Below are 20,533 nucleotides of genomic sequence, written 5' to 3'. Positions count from 1 at the left end.
CACAGGTGGAGGAGAAGGAATGGCTTGAGAAGCACCAAAGATTTTCTCAGGGACCTGCTTCACTGCTCCTGAAATACTACCTAATGGTCCCTCACCTGGGCCCTGTTTTGACAGGTTAGCTCCCAACTCTGAGTCCACCCCTGCTCTGGGAACTACCCTGATCTGCCCTGTCCTATGCTCCACTTTGCACTCATTTGCTGTGGGCCCTGTGCTCTCAGCAGCTGGTTCCAGCCCTCCTTGCACCTAAGTCACCACACTTCCCAGCTAGATGGGCTGAGGGCAGTACAGGGAGTCTGCTAGGGAGGGTCTGGGCCAAGCCCCAAATGGCTCGGGATCCCTGAACTCAGAAAAGAGTTGTCCAAGGAGAGCATTCAAAACAGCTCTCTTGGACCAGTTTAAATCCTTAGGGATGCTGGAATGATTCCTTCCACACACACACACACACACCCATGGTCCTTCTAATTCTGAACTCCATTTTGAATCTTTGGGTTCTTGGGCGACTTGCAGACTGCCTGTCATTGGATTGCCTGTAGCATTCTGGGATTTCATGAGAGCATTTGAGACCTTTGTCTCATCCTCAGCTCAGCTCATTAGAAACAAAGGAGAATAGGTGTGGGCCTCTGAATATCACTCAGAAAGTTGGAAAATGATAGAAGGCTGGTGTCTTCTAGTTTAATGCCAGAGAAGTTGAATGACTTGCCCAAGGTGAGAGCACCTGTCGGTGTCAGAGTCAGGATCAGGATCTCCTGATTCCTGGTCCAGGGCTTCCAGTTTGAGGCAAAATTTACAAACATTCAGGGCGCTCTGCTCCATCTCTGTCTTGGATCTGACCTACTTAGTAGCATTATGTAGCTTTGCCTTGACTATGAGGCATTTTAGATGATACATTTAACATCATGGTCCTATTTATACTTCTATACCAAGAAAATTCCACCACATGGAAACATATTTAATTCATCAAATAAATTATAAATAATATAGTTTATCCAAGAGAGAATATTCTTAAAAATTGTAATTACCACTAAGAAGAAATAGTTTTCCTTTATAATAATGATTTGATTACATGGAAACTTTAGACTGAGTCCATTTTATGGATCCATATAGAACTGTGCACTAACCCATCTAAGAAAGAGTAGATAGACTGTAAATTTATATTCTAAAAGTGAATCAAGTCATATTTCTCATCATGCCAGTTACTCTTACAAAGACACACCAGGTGAATAAAGCCCTTTTTCTGTCTTATCTATTCGTGTCTTATTAAATACTGAGCTCATTCAGTACCCTCGGCTTCCTAGCAACAGTATATGGGTAATTTTTCTAAGAGTCATGAACTGCAGGGTGAAGGAAAAAAGCTTCTTGCTCTTATCTAATGTGGCTGGATATAAACTACGGGCATGAGACAGCAGTTATTTTTTTATTCTTTTAAAGGTCACAAAGGATAAATGATTACAATAACACTTCACCCACTGACTCTAGATTTTTACTAGTAAATCCTGATACTGATTTTAAAAGCTGAAAATCTTTAATTCAAATATTTCTGATCGGACCATAAATCCTTAAAATTCAAATCTTTTCCTGAATGAAAGATCTATGAAAATAGATGATGGATTTCATGGGCTGTCAAAGAAAAAATGTTACATTTCATAGTTTGTCACTGAATATGACATAAAACACCTGAAGGTAGATTATTTATACTGATAAAATTATTCTTGGGCATCGGAAGCTGTTTTCTGGGGAATAAAAATAAAATATCGAAATAACTAGAAATTTTCTGCTTTCAAATTAGGTGGTGAAAATAATGTGGGAAACTGCCAAAGCTATTTCCTTTGAGTCAAATACGGGGTATGTTATTGCAAGTATAGGCCAGAGTAGACTAGTTTCCCGTGAGACACAATATATTTTAGCAACCATCTACCATTATTTTTGCTGGAGATATAGGAGTTCATCTTTTAACTGCTTTTTGTTGTTGTTATTGTTCTTTTTTACACTTCCTTCCCAGAGGTCACTGAACATTAGATTCATATTTCAGTCAGATTAAGGATGTCAAACATTATTCTCCTCTTTCTGGGTAGTGATTGTGAGATTAAGAAGCAAGTTAGCTTTGTTATTTTCTATGGCTATAGACATGTTCCTCACTCCAGCCAGCTTTCTCATCAATAAATGTGTCATGAAGGGGCTCATTAAAGAAATGTGGCCAGACAAAGCAAATCCAATATCACAGCTCCCCAAAGAACTAGGAGTTAATGTGCCACAGAGATGGGTCTAGAAAGTCATCTTCCCCTAATAAAGACATCAAAGGATGCTTACTAGACGGAATAGAAGCTGGTACATGTATGTGTATCTTTGTCTGTATAAATATATATGTATCCACGAATCTGCTCTTTGCAGCCCCATAAACCATTTTGCAAATAAGGACCACAATTATATGATGCCAAATATTCTTTTAAAAATTAAAAAATGCTAAAAAAAGAAAATTAAAAAATGCTATAAAATTATATTCAGAGATTAAAGTCTCAGTATACTGAAAGAGTTCACATATGAAGTTATAAACATATATCATTATCTCCTTTATATTAATTGCCATTTCCTTTAACTAATGGAACAAGGTATACCATACATTTAAGAGCAGGCCTTACTGCAAAGAGCATTTACAGGCAGTAGTTCCAATCCCAGCTTTGAGGCTGACTTGAGCAAGTCATTTTATCTCTCTAAAATGTAGCTTAGGCCAAGAAGGGCCAAATCACTAATCTCAGAGAATTGTTTTTATGATTAAATTACGATATGACATATAAGGTGCCTGGCACATAGTAGGTGCTCAATAAATGATAGCTATAATAATGATAATAATAATTGTTAATACTATTATTTTCATCACACATAACTTGAGTAATTTCTGAGGTCCTTGGATGCTTGTGACGGAGTATGGTCCCTATTTTACTATGACTTAGAAATTGCTAACTGTTATATACTACTGACACTACGAACAGAAAAATGATGAGGTCATTGGAAAACGGAATAGGTCAGATATTTAGAGAACGTCCTGGGCAGAAGGGAAGATGCAGACTCAGAGAGCTCCCTTCTCAGACCCTGAAAATTGGAGTTGAGGTTCTTTTTACAACAGTACATAATCTCAGCGGTACATAAGAAAGCTTGCCACCTCTGCCCAGTAAAATACAAATCACTGACTACCCATTTTTATTTTAGGCAGTTAGATAGTTAGTACGTCGTTAATTCCTGTACATACTCAGGCTCAGTATCATTGTCAATTCCATTTTATTTCCACCTCCTTTCCAAGATCCCCAGTTGGAGGTAAAGCCCTGCTCTCTGAGCATCTCTGGATATTCTAAGGCAAGATGAATCTTTAGGAGCTGCCCTCCTTTGAGGCAATTTATAACTCAAAACAGCAATACATTTTCTTTTCAGGGTAGAAATACTGACAATAAAAATGGAGCAGCTTTGAAACATACATTACTGTAATTAAAGTGACTTGCTCTTTGGAAATTCCTGAGACAAGTCTTTACTGCAACTATTATTTAATGATAAACACAATAATTAAAGGCTTATTCTCAGAACAGTATCAATGCTAGGATCTGGACGTTCCACAACTTTTCAGATTACAGAGCATGGCCACTGCCGGATGCCCCTACTCATTGTTCTCAGGACTCTCTGTGCCTTTCTTTCCTTTGATGATGTGTTGACCCAGGCCAGAGTGTGTTCAGGCTGGTGTTCCCTGACACCCTGATATAGATGCCCTTAGCTGAGAGGCTTTGACAGAGATGTGGTCCAAAAAATGGCTGGGCAAAGTCGATATGTACTCTACCAGATGAGGCACAATGCCCACGAGGGTATAAAGTCTCAAAAATGGTGCAGTAAAGTCACCTATTTAACTTTATTGAATTGAGTATTTACCAGAACACTTATTGTGGATGTGTGACACATATTAATATTCCATGGAATGGTGCTCTGGGAGACACCAGTTTTGGAAATAAGCCAGACCCGTGTTTTTCATTCTTAGCTCCATAATAGAATGAACTGAGAGTTTTAAAACATATAGCAAGCCAGCCCTCTGCCCCACTTCTTTTCAGTCAGTCTGGGGGTGATGCCCAGGTATTGGTATTGTTTTTAAAAGGTCCCATCCCTAGGTGAGTCTAATGTCCAGTCAGGATACTCACTCTGATCCAGGTCTGCCACTTAGGCCACCTCTGCATCCCAGTTATCCCCTTTCGAGTATATAAAACCACAGCGAGTAAGAGAGAAAAAAGCCCTCCAAAGCTCTGATGTGTCAGAGAAGGTTTTCTCTGGGGTGAGATCTGAATGATCAATTGATCTTGAAGTTTTAGCCCATGTGCTGACGTGCTGGTTTCACAGGCCCATGCTTCCTTCTCCTTGGTTGTTGACATTTTCAGTGGGAAGGGACAGGCTTGCCTGCTTCACACAGAATCTTTCCTGAAAACCCATACCTGCTAATATCATGGCTTTACATGAGGAATTGCTCTTCCACAAAAAATGGTGAGACCCCCTGCTGTAGGTAAACCTTCCAAGATTTTCTCCGTGACTTAGGGTAGCCTGTCTCCCACTTGAGCTAGCAGGTGACAGAGGCCTCTGAAACTCCCATCATTGGTGCAGTTTACCTGGGAAATGAAAGCCGGGGCAATAGCCTGGTTGTTGGAGCCTTGGAAAGCTTTGTTGAATGTAAATTTCTAGCTCAAATTTGCACCTTGTCTCTGAGTTTTTCTAGAGTTTTGATGGAATAGAGAATGCATTTCTTTTCCTCCTTAAATAGGAGCCAACATTTATCAATTAAATAAGATCAGAGAGAAAAATTGGATAATTCCATGGACTCCTTTTACAATCTGCTAAACAAATAAGATTCTTTATCCTTTTCATTTGAGGGTACAGGAGAAAGAGAGCTGTTCCATATGTATCAAGCATCTGCAATGTGCCAGGATAAATACAGTTCTCTCCATACTGTCAACTCATTTAATCCTTATACAACCCCTCGGGGAGGTTCCTATTATCCCACTTTTCTGACTGTGGAAAGGGAGGTTCAGAGGGGTTAAGGCATTGCCCACGGTAGAATCAGAAGTGTGAGGCAGAGCTGGGACTTGCAGCAGGTCTAGTGATGGCGGTGGCAAAACTGTATCCAGACAATCCGTTTCCCCGCCTTACAGGGCCCACCACAAGAAACAGGTTGGGACTCCAGTCTGGGCCTGATGACCTGTTTAGAGCTCAGAAAGTTCTAGGTTTTCTATCCATCCTGCATCTTGACTCTCAGTTTATTTTGTATCATCTCCAAAATGGTATCTGAAACATAAGCATTTTCTCCTCAACATTCTACTCTGTGCTTTGAAGCAGAAGGGTTAATGCTGTGGGGAAAGGCAGCATGTCCTGCTCCACGGGCTCACATACCAGTACTTAAAAAATACACAGGTGTGCAGGCAGACTCACACCATGCTAACAGCATGAGCTTTGGCTTAAACCTGCGTTCAGATCTTGTGACCTGGGGTGAGTTACTGTATCTCTTAGCCCTCGGTTTCTTTACCCATAAAATGAGGTAATAATAATATTTATCTCATAGACTTGTGACTGAACAAGATTACAACTCAGGTCTCCTGAGTTTAGTTTCCACTAGAAACATACACCCAAACAGTTAAAAGAAGATTGAAACGTTTCATAACTTTCCAAGGTTTGTCATTTGTGAAACTCACGCAGATTCATAAATTTTGCGTCACTGGCTGATACCTCAGTTCAGTCATCAATGTATTGCTTTCGTCACTCAAGAAATATTTATTGAGCACCGACTATAAGCCGGGCACTGGGTTAGGCACTGGAGATACAGCAATTTTCAAGTAGCTTAGAGTCCAGCTAAGGCAAATTTGTATTATATTTATACCCATTAGAGATACACAGAAATGGTATTCACATACTAATTTATTAATGTGCATGTACAGAATTAACATGCATGTAATCGTATTGGATCTACTGTTAATATGCTGCCCGTTGTTAATTATAATTACTATTGACTGTGGTTAATTTCCAACTGGATGAACTCTCAGGAAGAGCAGACAGCACCTTCCCTCCACTTGGCTGTCCTAAGGTGGCCAAGGGCAGTTGCTCAGGGGAGTGGGCAAGGAAGAGTTACACTGAGCGCTGAGTGAGCTCTCACAACCAACTGCCTGCTCTGCATTCCACTAACGTTCCTTAACCAGTGACAGGATATGCACATGTTCCTGGCATTGAAGCCTTTAGAGTTTAGCTGTTTTTAATTATTGAGAGCTTATGTCCTTCCATCATACAACCTGAAGTGAAGAGAGGCCAGGGCCTCAGCAAGGACTGGGTGCTGTCAGTTGAAGAACTTATTTTTCTCCTTGTCTGGTTTACGGCGAGTTCTTTTCAGAGCTTTGTTTTGCTCTTTGGTTCCCTAATGGCTTTGATTTCACATATGCATGCAGTCAATATTAATTTTCTGTCCTATAGTAACAAGAAAAGAGTAAAAACAGAAAGAGAAAACCCTGTTTTCCTGTGTGGCTTGCACGGGACCACCTGAAGGAGAAATTAGAGGAGCCTGGGGGGGCCCAATAGCGTGCTATTCAGAGCCCAGGTCACCTTGACTTGTACCTTGGCCCTCTCTTTGGTTCTTCTCTGGCGGGGCGGGGGGGTGGGGGGGTGGGTTGGGGGGTGGAGTCAGCCTGAAGAGGAGGTAGAAATTTTTAAGAGCAAGATAATTCACAAGATCAGATATTGATAAAGTAACTTAAGGGATTTACATCACATTTAGAATATCCACTATAGATGGCATCCCACCTGTGGCAGAGAGGCTAATTGTTTCCATATCAAAAAGCCCTGCCCTTATTTATTTCTCACTGAGGCTCCATATTCAGCAGCCCTTCCTTTGATCGGGCAGATAAGACTGGGGGCCAAGTTTGATCTTTTATGCGTCTTTATGACACTGCAGATGAAAACTGCCTGCCTGGTGACAGTGCTATTCTTTAACATTAGATTTTTACTGGCCAGGGGGGAGGACAAAAACATCATGCTTTAGACTTATAAAATATCACATTTGCCACTGAGAGGCTCGGATGTTCAAACATCCAGCCTCCCCACCTTTCCACTGACTCATCTTGATCTTCACAGATGAAGTCCATCCAATTGTCCTCCTTTCTAGCTGACAGGGAGAGAGCCAATGAAATGCCTTTTCCTGTTGCTGGGTGACTGCGAATATTTTGAAAACACGTCCCATAAATGCAGCAGCTTAAAAGCCTGCCATTGGCTGGTTGGGCGTTCTGTGCATGGTGACGCGTGAGGCTGGCACAAGTGACAGGTGGGAACAACTATGCAAATATATCACTGGCCTGATGTTCCACTGGAGAGGAAAACTATTTCAAGGCTGAGTGACAACTATAACATACCCTGTAGAAGAAAAATAAATCTCCCTGAGTCTACATTTAGGCATCTGAAGAACGGTTATGGGAAAAAAGCAAGAAAAAAACCTCTCAAGGTTGTCTTACCCTCAATACCCTGTTTTCATGGTCTGATTAGCAGTTCTACCTGTCCTAGAAATATATGTGTATTTCTCCATATCTTTTGCAGTTCTGTGTTGACACATTTTAAAGTCCAAACTTGTTTATTCAGGGAAATAATTTAAACACTGTCAAGGAGGCCTTTTAAATTTTTCTTTGTCTCCTTGTCTCCAGCGCCCCTTCCTTAACCTTCCTCCCCTGACCTTCAAGTCCAAATATCCCGCGGCCACAGGATGTGGTCAGTGTCAGGACCAGCACTGACTGCATTTTATCTCCCTCTGTCCACTTAAAATATTTGCATCCTGGTGGGAGGATAAGCAAAGTCTTGTCTAAACAGCTTTGGGATTCTCTTTGCAGCCAGAGAGCTGTTTGGATTCAAGTAACTGCTTTTGCTAACACTGGGTTAACTGTTCATACACAAATCTGCCAAAGAGCCTCTAGGAAAGAATGTCCTTCTACTAATTGAATTCTAATGAGGCCAGGAAGTAGATCAGGAATTGAGCTATTTTATTGTGAGTTTCAAACATCAGATATAGGGATGTTTGGCTTTGATCTGCTTAATTCTTCAGTAGGTCCTAATTAGTTCACGAAAAAATGATTATTCCAGAAGGTATCTGTGGTTTATTGGTGGATCCAGTTGAAGGGCGCTTTTCTGGTTATACATCAGAGCCTCCAATGTTCAAGCACAACAGAAAGACACTGTTATGATAGGACCAGATGAAGCAGTTGTTAATGAGGAGTTTCTGGGCCAATTTAATTGGCACATCCCCGGAAGTTATATTTATTTGCTTTATAAGGTTTGGGTGAGTTTGAGAGCCAAATCAGGATGACCATCAGTGGGATTAGCTTTGGATACAGAAATGCTTTCAGGACATAATAGAACTTTTTTTTCAATAATGTGACCTAGACAAAGTCTCTCGAGAAACCACTTCAGCAGACAGATCACTGGCGGGTATCACCCAGTGTCTACAAATTATGAGTTATGAAGGGGCTATTGTGAGTACCTCACCTGTGCCTCAGGGAATCTGAAAGATACGTGCATATACACCTCACCTGTGAGGGACAGCCGTGATATTATCTGCCTCGTACCTCTCTCCTTTCTGGGGCTCTGGTCCTTCCTCCACTCCAACCATGTTTTGTCCTGGGGGCTGACATATTCTTCAATGACTACGCCCCTGTCACAGTTGATTGGTCCAGGGATGGGCACTGGACCAAAACTGGACCAGCTGGAAAACTTCCCTAAGATTCTCCAAACTGGAACTTGGGAATAGTTCTTTCTAGATGGGGTTGCTGAAAGATTAGAAACTTAGGCCCTGACAGAGGCCATGGTGACCCCTTTGTAAGGAAAGCCAGGCTGTAGTCAGCATAGCTGGGGGCTCAAGCTGCAGTGACATAGTTCTGTCCATTTGGCTTGAGGGACCACCGGGGTGCTTGCTGCAGCCAGTTTCAGGAGTGGTCAGTTGGCTTCATAAGCACAGTCTGTGGGGCATATCTTCCTTTTGCTATGCAGTGTACTCCCGTTTGTAGCACTTCCTGGGAGAAACTTTGGGCTTACGTATAGAAGATTTATCTGGGACCTTGCACCCTAAGCAATCCTGCCTTCTCATGAGTGAATTACTGTGCAGGGAGAGAAAGAGCTCCAATGGGGAGAGATGCTGAACATAGCTCACTGCACAGAGAGACATTCCTAACAATCCGATACTTGGACCTTTGGTTTTCAAGGGGGTTATCAAAATAACCAGCCTTTGTTCTCACACATAACTTCTCAGAGAATCAGAGGAAAGCTATATTCAAGGAGATCACTGATGGTTTGAAAGATATTTCAGGCAGAAGCATAAATTTCTCCACGGTTTTAAAGGGAGAGAGAGTCCCATGATTTTTCATATTGGAGCAACGAAGTCATAGAAAGCATCTCTCCCTGTTCTCTTTCTTTTCTGAATTCTGGTAGTGGGGGGAAGAGTACAAAGTGTCCTTCCTTAAAATCTAGCTTCAGTGTTTCACGGACTTCTTTGACACATGTAAGCCCAGTGGTGAGGATGGCCACCTGTTCCTGCAGAAACCATCACAAAGCTTGGTTTTCACAGAACTCCCTTCCGCCTCCGGAAAGGCCTGAGATGAATTATAATATATGTTAGGAAAATAAACCTAGTAAAGAGAGGAATGGGGTCATTCAGCATAAGAGTTGTTTGGGATTTACCCTGGGGGGAAAATTGCTTTTAGATCCCATAAACCTACCCCTTGAAGTTAGTTTTCCAGATTGCTAAAGGCGGAGAAAGCACACTTGCTGAAACAGTTGGGCTGGATTACTTTACAAACTATGTAACCTTAAAAACAAAGAGGGGTAGGATAGGGAGGGTCGGAGGGAGGGAGACGCGAGAGGGAAGAGATATGGGGACATATGTATATGTATAGCTGATTCACTTCGTTATAAAGCAGAAACTAACACACCATTGAAAAGCAATTATACTCCAGTAAAGATGTTAAAATAAAAACCAACAACAACAACAAAAACAAAAACCAACCAACCCAAACACCCGCAGCAGAATCTCTTGAAATCTGAACTCGTCTATTAAGGAACTAAGCCATAATTACAGAAGGGCTCATAATCAGACCATAAGGATAGCACCAAGCCAGGACCAGAAAAATCTAAGATAAAAAGGGTTCCACATCATTTTGAAAGGGAATATAACAAATTCAGCATGCCTACCTATATCTCATTTTTTTCATTTGTACCCTATAAATATTTGGGCATTTCTCTGTACCTCAGTTTCATCATCTATAAAATATGAAAAATAATAGTAGGGGTTTTGTTAGGATTAAATGAGTTAATACAGGTAAAGCACCGGAAACAGACCTGGCACATGATAAAATGTTCATGAAACGTTTGTTGTTTTCCAGGTGACCGTCACACTGAGTGGACTGAACAGGTACTGGGCAGGAGAGTCCAAGGAAAGGACCTCAGCAGCAAAAAGTGAGTCCCCCAAACTGGCAGTGAGCTGTCTCCCTCAGCTGCCTGATTCATAAATAGGATGTAGCCACCGACGCCTCTTTAAAAGGCCTCTCTGTTAACATTCAATGAAATAAGAGCTACGAAAGCACTTTGGATCAGCAAGCATGCTACAGCTATAATAGCACTATTCTGAGCAAACAGCAATATTTAGACGTATATAATGATTGGTATCAGGTTATCCTACAGTAAGCCTAGAAAATGTATTTTAAAGTCCATCCACCTGGAGATGCTTAACAGCAGAATAGTATATAAGCCTTTTATCCCAGGATAGGTTGAAAACAGCCTGCCCTTTCGTAAGTTCTCACCAGCTCTTCTCACACTGTCCTTTCATGGGTGTATGGATTTGATTACAGTGAATCTAAGGAAGTACCCATAGGCGCTGCTCTGGGCCACCTTCTAGGGCCAACTAGGAGGCCAGCTGCATGGCCCCCAGCCTGGGGGCATGAGGCAAAATCTATTTTGAGCTTGGATCCCTTCTACAACATGGTCTCACAGAAAGGATTCTAGAGTTTTCTCTGTTATAGTGTGGCTGACAAATTTTCAATTTTTATTAAAATTCTTGCTTGTTCACACACTAATTCGTTTTAATCCCAACCAAATGTTTGAGGCCCTGGATGGAAACATCAGCCTGTATTACATGACAGTCTAAGAATAGTCTCTGTGGTTATTCTTGTTCATAATACTAAGTTTAATTTCTTGGTTTTATGTATATGAGTGTCTAATGCAAAGACAGCAAAATCTTGCACAGATATTGTGTCACTGACTATGGGGCTTCTGATGCCTGGTTAAGGTGATGTCTGTAAAAACTCCATGAATTGCTCCTAGGGAAACAAAAGCACCAGAAACAGAGTTACTATACCACCAACCAGCAGCATTCCTAGCAAGAAGAGCGTGGAATAGCTCCACCAGCTCTGGTGATGAAAGGGCTGCTTTTGACGGGACAGAGCAGAGCCCCTCAGATGGCTGGGTTCAAGCCCTGTTGCAGGCATGCTGCAGTGCATGTGCAACAATGAGAATAATGGAGCATCTGACCAGCTGACCTCTGGCTACTGACCACACTACCTCACCATCCACATCGCTTCGCCACCAACTCCCAGCCCCTCCAAGGGGCCTCCCCGGCTGCCCACTGGGATACAGCCAGTGGGATGGCTTTGACCAGGGTTTGTCGATAAGGCTGAACCACAGGGAGATTTTCCCAATCCTTCTGCCTCGCGCCTGGGCAAATGAATAAGCTGCCTGTGTCACTAACATATTCCAGGTCATGCACACACACAAACATTATTAGATCTTGGAATTACTTTTAAATTACTGTCTTTTAGGTTTTAACCGTTTTCCTAGAAATGCAGCTCAGCAAATCCTTGCGTGGAGCAAGGATGGCACCCAGTGGCCAAAGTGTTTCATCTCAGATCTTGTTTTCTCACAGATTTTCTGTTGCTTTTCTCTTTGGAAACAATGAATGCCGCAAGATCTTTTTCTAAAGCCAGAGTTGAAACTCCAGATCACTTGATCCCTTTGAGCTAAAGTGCACACACACACACACACACACACTCTCACACACACAAATTGGGGCAGTATACAGAGATTAATTCAGAATAACTTCTAAAAATCCTCAAAGATTTACCTTAAATGTCTTGTGTTAAAGTCATCATATTGCAGATATGCAGATTATTTCTCATGATGTCCCTAATATCATACATCACCCTAGGAAATACTATAGAAACATAAACCCAATCTCACATTCTTCACTTCCTATCTTCCCCCAAATAGTCTCTAGTTCATGAGTTCTCATGCCTTAAGCATAAGACTTTATCTCCTGACAAGTGCTTTATCATTAAACTGATATTTGCAATCTCATATCCTTGTTATCTTTGCTACAAGGTACTTGGCAGGTCTGGAGAGCACAGGATAATAAAGTGAGACTGCTCTTTTTCCTTTGAGCTTTCCAGATGTCGAGAGATTTCTATACAGCTAGATAGCCAATCAGACTGTAAGGAAGACAAGCAAGATGTCAGAATAATGGATCATGTACCCTCTTGCTAAGAATGATGCAATATCTTCATAATGTTTGCTGTTTCCAATTTCCTTAGGTTTCTAAGCAGTCTGAAACCCCAGGGCAAGAAGTCACATGGATGGCACAACCACAACACAAAAAGAAGCTTCTAATAAAATAGCTAATAATAAAATATATTGATTGCCCAAAGAATACCACAAAAAGTCTCTTTTAAAATGTCTATGTTAAGTTCAGCCCAAAATTCTGTTTTTCTCAGACATCATCACCATTCATGCTTATTTGGCCCCCAGGCTGTTGAAATGCCATGAAGGTTCCAAGATAATAGTTAGATCAAAAGAAGCGGCTTCAGGATAAAAATCCATGATATTGCTTACACTTTCCTATTCAGCCACCCGGAAAGAAGCACTGTCTTCAGAGTCAAAATAAAACACTGGAGAGAAAAATCAAAGCCAAGCATGTGCATTGTTCTTGCTGGTGCTTTGGTTCTTGTTGTCTCATATGTAAAATGGAGCTGTGATAACCCTGCCCTCACCAAGAGGTTGTGAGGCTCAAGTGAGATAAAGGTATGAAAAGGTTTTTATATACTGAAAAGTCATTATTTAAGATATTATCAGGGCTTCCCTGGTGGCCTGTGCTTGAGCGTCCGTCTGCCGATGCGGGGGACACGAGTTCGTGCCCCGGTCCGGGAAGATCCCACATGCCGCGGAGCGGCTGGGCCCGTGAGCCATGGCTGCTGAGCCTGCGCGTCCGCAGCCTGTGCTCCGCAACAGGAGAGGCCACAACAGTGAGAGGCCCGCATACCGAAAAAAAAAAAAAAGATACTATCATTCAAACATTTATAGGTAGCACTAGTGTAAGTTTTTATTCTGAAGAGATTGAGCCTCTTGTCTTACCTAAAATAATCACTTATCTTCCTCACGAGTATTATTGTACTATTTCACCCTTCAAATGTAATAGAGCAACGGTGGGCTTTGGAAATCACTTATAATATATAATTAAATCAAGTTGAGCCAAATCTTCTACCAAACACCCAAGTTTTTAAACAAAGCTTAATTTAAAGCTTAGGGTATTTAGAAATTATAAGGACCCCAAGATGTTTTGTCAACTTTATGTTGCTTTCTGTTTTATTTTCCCCTTCCCTCCTACAGATAAATTTTACAGGCTTGTAAAATTATAGCGTTTTATAGCTGGAGATGGCTTTGTTTTTCAGATGAGGAAACCTGAGGCCTAGAAATTTTAAATGAGTCAGGAGGTTTGGTGGCTGCTTTGTCTGCTTACATGTTTGCTCTTTCTTGCCTTACTGTCTGTGGCCTTACAAAGACTGCCTTAAAAGGGGCAGCTCTGGCTACTGAGACTGTAGAAAACCCTTCAATCAGACACTCTCTCCTAATTTCATATTTCAGATGGTACCTTGGAACCAACAGAATCATGATTTGTACACGCTTTTAAGATTTTGAATAGATCCATTTTCAACTGAGAGAAAACATACAGAATTACCAAAGCAGTACATAATTTCAAAAATAGGTAGAAGGGAAAGAATACAGGGTCATACAAATAAAAAGAATTAGATAGGAATCCTGAGATTCAAGAAAATAATAGTTTTAAAGAATTTAGTCAGCAGAGTACTGGTAGCAGGACACGTGACTGAAGAATCTCACTTAACATTAAAGAAATTGCTGAATCAACTAAGAATTAATTTGCCCTGCTGTAGAGCAAGGAAGGACAGATATTGTCGTTACTGAATACTCCAAAGAGAACATCTTAAACAAAGACAATGAATCCCTTTATTTTCATGTAGTTTATGCTTCATAGGAAATCCAGAAAACTAATCATCAAGAGCTTAAAACAAGGGGTTGAGGCAGGATTTGCAGACACTCTCAATGTCATAGACACTTGCTTCAAAATTCTACTCACATGTTGTAACTTCCTCTGCCATCAAAACTGCAAACAGTTCAATGAATTTGGTCACTTGGTAGAAATTTCTCCAGCACCCAGAAGCAAGGCATGGCTTTAGGTGATTGAAGGGTTACAAAAAGGAACTAGACAAGGGCTCTCACCTAAAAATGCTCCTAGTTTCACCAGATGCTTAGACAGGTGCACGAAGATTTATATCACAGGGTAGACACTGATAAGTACAATGAAAGAATGAGCAGATCACCTTGGCCTGAAGGACAGTTAGAATGACTTCATGTGGGGGGGCAACTGAGCAGGATGAGATGGCCTGTTAGGACTTTAAATATGCAGAGAGAGGAACAGGATGGGAACAAAGATAGGGAAGGGCCAAGTATGGAGAGAAAACATCACATAGAACTCGTGTGAAGGGTGGGTAAATGGGAGCATGAGAAACAGGCTGGAAAAGTGAACTGGAGCTTAAAGCTCAGAGCACTTTTAATGCGCACTGAAAGAATTTGTAATGATGGACTCCAAAGGCTTATAGCAGATGCTAAGCGCTGTGAGAAGGAAACTGGCACCAACGGAAGAGTACTGCTGATTTGGCAGCTGTGTACAGGATGAATTTGGGAGTGCAGCAGGGAGCCCAGACAGGAGAGCACTGCATAGCCACCGTCTGCGTGAGAGAGAAGGAGGACCTGAACTGTGATGGCTGTGAGGATGATGAGAGACGTTCCGAGTCCGAATGGAGGGGACACATGAGAGTGGGGGGCGTGAGGACTCAAAGATAACTGCACGATTACATCTACAGTGCACGTCTGGAGAGGAGGGTGAGGGGAGCGTAACAGGAGTTTGTAGCTTCTACCTAAACTGAAGAAAGGGCAGAGAGAAAACCAACCATTGTGATGGCTAAGTCACGCCCACATCATTGAAGTGACGGGCTATTGGTTCTTTATTTCCGGTTCCATCTCTATAGTTGCAGATGGCTCTTACTAGAGAGAACCAGAAAGAAGGGAGAGTGATCCAGGCCCAGATGCCCTAGTGTTCTGGAAGGTTCTGAGCCCTTTGGCCTTTACAGTTGCCTTCATCGTTCAGGGGTCAGGGCTCTAACTGGGCCACCCTGTCTCCCTACACTGCTGTCTTCTTCCCTGGACCTTCAGGACTGTCACTGCTCTGAAACCAAAACCGAACTGCCTTTGATTTCATTCCCTCAGGCTCAGACTCCCTGGGCCTTCAAGTGTGACACTAAGGAACGCAGGGAATCCAGCTGTGTTAATGGGTAGAGGCAAGAAAGTGGGAGGATCTCCGCCCAGGAAAAGTAGATGTTCATAGTGCCCTTTGGGAGACAGCTTTCAAATGGAAAGAAGTGACAAACTTCTTTGGCTATTTTAGGTGATCTGAGAGGAGGTCAGTGTCACCACAGGATGTATTTGGCCAGGTGGGTCCTTGAAGAGCCCTCCACTCAGAGACGCTCAGTTCAGCAGGAGGAAAGATCAGCCTGGACTCGCAGCCCTGGTTCCCCTCACATCACCCCCCCCCCACCCCACCTAGTATTTTCTACACTTGGAATGACAAAGTACAAGCATCTTTTTTCTGATGTGGCATTTGATTAAGACACAATTCATCAAGAGGACTGTGTATGAACACATGGACATTTGAACACAAGGACTCCACATATTTATGGGGTTGTCCTAAGCAGCTCAGGCCATCAGCTCAGTCTGCTGCCTTAGGAGCAGAAGATGCACATTAGGATGCTGACTCAGCTGTTTCCCCTGTAGTCAATTTCTTGCTGAAGGTTCAATAACTTTCCCTGATGATAAAAAAATCTGATATTAAACTTGGCATAAATACTATTTAAAGTCAAAACAACCCCCTCAATTCCAGAGGTGGGGGGGGGACAAGAGAGGAGACAGAATAGGTTAGGTGTAAGATGATAGCCAAATTCTGTTCATAATGCTGCAAAGTCATCTTTTAAACAACCTTAGAAATAAGCTCGAGTGAACTGGAAAGTCATTGTTGAGATTCCCAAAGGCAGCCTTTCATGAAGGCTGTGAGGGCTGAGACTAGAGAAACAAGGGAGAGTTCTTCTTCCCTCCCTGGCACCCTGAGGCCTGGGGTTACCCCTGGGCCATGAAGGCACCTCTGTGGGAACACTCAGCCTGCGGGAGAGCAGCTGGAAGATGTTCCCTACTGACAGGGGTGGGGAACACGAGCTACCCAAACCTCTGCCACACAGTGCCCTGTGCCATTTCTCCCCTCTCTATACAGTGCACTTGTCCTCTGCAAGAAGCTGCTGCAAGGATTGGGCTTTTCCACAGCTCCACAAATGGAGCTGGCAGGGCAGTGGTCAGCACACCTGCTGCCTTCCTGCAATGAGAAAAAGATGCACCCTCTGGAGGCTCCATTGCTAAAAAGCATCCCGTGCACTTGGCCGGCCAGGTGGGGATCAGTCCCAACTCCTGCCTCCCTGTGCAAGAACCCTTGTGCAGGGCCCTATGACAGACACATCCACCGGCATAGTGGCAAGGGCGGTTCTGAGGGCAGGAACTTCTTATTATAACATCTGAATATTTCATGGGTCAAACGTGTCTCCTGAAACTTAATTACTTACAAAAATAGTACATCACATCCCATTGCTCAGCCTGTCCCCTGCCATCCATCTCACAGAGGAGGCCATAAGATCCTATTTTTGATGTGGCCATTCGTATTTTGGTACGTAAAGGCCACAGGGAGCACCTATCCTCAGTACTTTATTTGCTTTACCAGGATGTTAATTTGTGGCCTAGGCAATAACACTGAAAACTTGAAATATGCAAGAGGCAGTCCAAACCCAAACACCCAACATGAGTTATTGGCGTTTAATTACTGAGGCAGTTAAATAGTGCTGTAAACGAGTTCATCTCTGATTGCAGCCATAACCCTTGCAGTTTGGAATTGAAAGAAGGGATGATAGAAGATGGCAATATAACATGAGGACGTCCATGAGTTGGTTTTAATTGGTAAACTGGCATATATAGTGATAACAGTTTGGTCTGTCCAATGCATTGGAATCCTAGGAAAGTGCATAAAATTACGGAAGCATATAATTGGTGTACTAAACTCATTTTCTTATGTTATCACAGCTGACATCTTCAGGTTATTAAAAGCCTTTAAACCAGTCATCTTCAAAGAGATCTAACTGACAATATGGTCTTTATATATTATTCCTGTTCGCACCAAGCAGAAGAGATGTAAACAGGCACTAAAATCTGCACAAATTTTCTGGGCACATCTTTCTTATTTCAAGTTCAAGGAAGATCAGTAAATGTTAATGAGGATAAAAACCATTCTTTAGATCCTGGTTTCCTCATTCAATGCACAGGGCATCAACCCATAAAGGATAAACTAATATTATAACCTGAATCAGACTTTCAAAAAGTTAACTCATTAGTTTGAGGAAGTTCTGTGATCTTTTCATGTATAGGGGACCCTACATAAAGGACTGTTTCCCAAGGTATAATGATATATTAGAATGACAAAGATGGGCTTAGGTTCTGACATTCCTGGATGAGCAATTATATGTTGTTTCACCTACTTATTCTGCTTAGACAATCTAGGCGCACTTCTGGGACGGTTTTCACTCTCTAACCACCGTTCACCCACTCACCACCACACACCTCTCAAGGAGATTTTTCCCAACAGGAGAAATAGGGTTAACCGAACAAAACAAAATGAACAGAAACACCCTCCCCCTGTCTTATGGCATTCTAGAATAGGAAAAGAAATCCCCAAATGTGGAAGAGTGTGAAAGAGGAAGAAAAGGTAAGTGGAAAGGTAATGTGGTATCATCCTAGCATGAATGATTATTGAAGATTCACTACAGGTTTATCATATAGGAAATCTGTGTTCCTTTAGGCCATACCACCTAGGAGTACAAATAGTAGTGAATTAAAGTGATTAACGGTATGTATCACACTCTCCAGTATTTTGGGATCTCCATCTCTCCTACTTGTTCCTGGGATTACTCAAGGTTCTTGTCCTTAAGATGTGACCACTCAGCTCGCAGTGAGTCCTTCCACCTCTGTTGGTCATATTGGTAGGCAGATGTCTTGCATCTGGCCATAGTGATGCTTCCTTCCATTGGGCTGCTGCTTCCTGTTGTGTGCTACTGACACTCTGGAATCCCTGTGCTCTTGGGGTAATTTAATGCACTGAAACCATACTAAAGTCCATGCCTTTTGTGTTCATTCATGTTCTTAGCTGAGAACATGAATCCATGGGAAGCTGGAGTAAGAGACAAATCCAAGAGACAAACTCCATGCTGAACCTGGAATCATCCAGACACTGAGGCCCATGGCCTCAACTCCCAAAAGGGAGTTTTTGACTCAGAAGCCCTCTTAGTCTCTCATGTAAACAGACCACATCTCACTGGTCTTCTAGACATGTCTGAATCCCAGATATGGTGAAGCTTAGGCTGCAACTGGAATCTGACCTGTGTACATATGTATTTGACCTCCAGATCCTGTTAGCACTCGATGATGAAATAATTTTCTTCCCAAAATTCTGGCTTAATCTCTGAATCACTGATCACTAGCTTGGTCCTGGCTGGGCATAATCCAACACACTGAAACTCAGCCATTCTTTAACTCATAAAATCTCATGGATAACTCTGATTCTACATTTCAAATCTCTCTTTTCTCTCCCTCTCTCTCTCTCTAAATATATATATTATACATACATACATATAGATATATAGTACTAGCTCTGTTAAAAAAGTATTGCAGTAGCCAAGGTTACAATATTTTTGAATATATGCATAGTTTATCTGTATATATTGGTCAAAACAAAGCACTTATTTACTGTGATTTAGCTACGATGTTAGGAAACTGCCATTGCACACACTCTACTGTGAAACTTCAGTAAATACTTTTCTATGCGCAGGATTATTTTAAGCCCACTGCAATTATAAGGCATCAGCTACCAATTATGATAATGTTTCATTTACTTTATATATCAAGAAAAAAAGCCATTAGGTTAAAATTATCTACTATATCTCAATTATATTGTAACAAGATATTCACTAATATCTTACAGGATAAAATCTGGAATACATCACTTTAGTTAATAATCTTGATCATTTTAAGACGAAATAACCCATTTTTTCTCAGATTTAAATACTTCATGTTTTTAGTATGTTTGTGAACTAAAAATAAAAAAAGCATGGCAAATTCCAAGACAATGGTGTTTGCCTTACTCTAAGGAAAGAATTAAGCCTGAACATAGGGCAATACTTTTAGAGAGTAGACAGCTATTGATTTTGGCTGCTCTAGCTCTAGACATGTCCCATCACATAGCTTCTGCAGTCATATTTAGTCCATTATGAGCTTTGCTGTATTCCTCCCTGCCTGCCCCTTTCATCTTTTAGCAATTAAGATGATTATAAAATGGTAAAAATATAAAACACAAAACAGTAAAAACAGTAAAATGTTTATGGAAACTTATTTCCATAAGTAGAATTGCTAGGTAACTGAACTTGATTAAAGTAAAAAAGCTTTAAATATTTTTGATGGAAATATTTATCAAATGTATATAATATAAAATATAAAAATTTATATATAACCATGTTTTGAACATTTTCTTAATGACTAATTGTTTTGAGTTACAGAACACTAATGCTTTTTGGATTGATTCAATCATTCATTCATTCAACCATTCAACAAGTATTTATTGAGTGCTACTATGTTCCAAGAACTGTGAAAGGCAGTAGAGATAGAGCAGTGAACAAAACATACAAAAAGCACTGCCCTGCTGGTGCTCATATTCTAGGTGGTATGTAGGATGTTTATCTCTACAGCAAATGGACCCTGACTGCTGTGGTTTTAGCTGTTCTGTCTCCTTCCTCTGTTGTCAGCTGTCACCTCACTGGCACCATGCTTTGTATTGTACCTGATCCATAGTAAGCACTTGGTAAATGGTAGCTACTATTATCCTAATCTCTTCACTTATTTTTACAGATGAAGATATAAGCCCTAAGATTTTTTAGTGAACAGAAAGTTAGAGGTAAGACCGAGGCCAAAAGCAGGCATCCTGATTCTCACCATGTTACACAGATCTTTTTCTGAT

The 20,533-nt window shown here is 41.5% G+C and overlaps 1 protein-coding gene across 1 annotated transcript in view; it reads right to left on the bottom strand.

Moving 5' to 3' along the window:
* The window catches only part of PDE11A (phosphodiesterase 11A), a 414,214-nt gene that overhangs the window by 118,782 nt on the left and 274,899 nt on the right, over positions 1-20,533 (bottom strand). The window lies entirely within an intron of this gene.

The sequence above is a fragment of the Delphinus delphis genome, chromosome 7 (genome assembly GCF_949987515.2).
Source record: "Delphinus delphis chromosome 7, mDelDel1.2, whole genome shotgun sequence".
Classification (NCBI taxonomy): Eukaryota; Metazoa; Chordata; class Mammalia; order Artiodactyla; family Delphinidae; genus Delphinus; species Delphinus delphis.
Note: the sequence above shows the minus strand (reverse complement) of the source record. Positions and strands in the feature narration are given on the sequence as shown.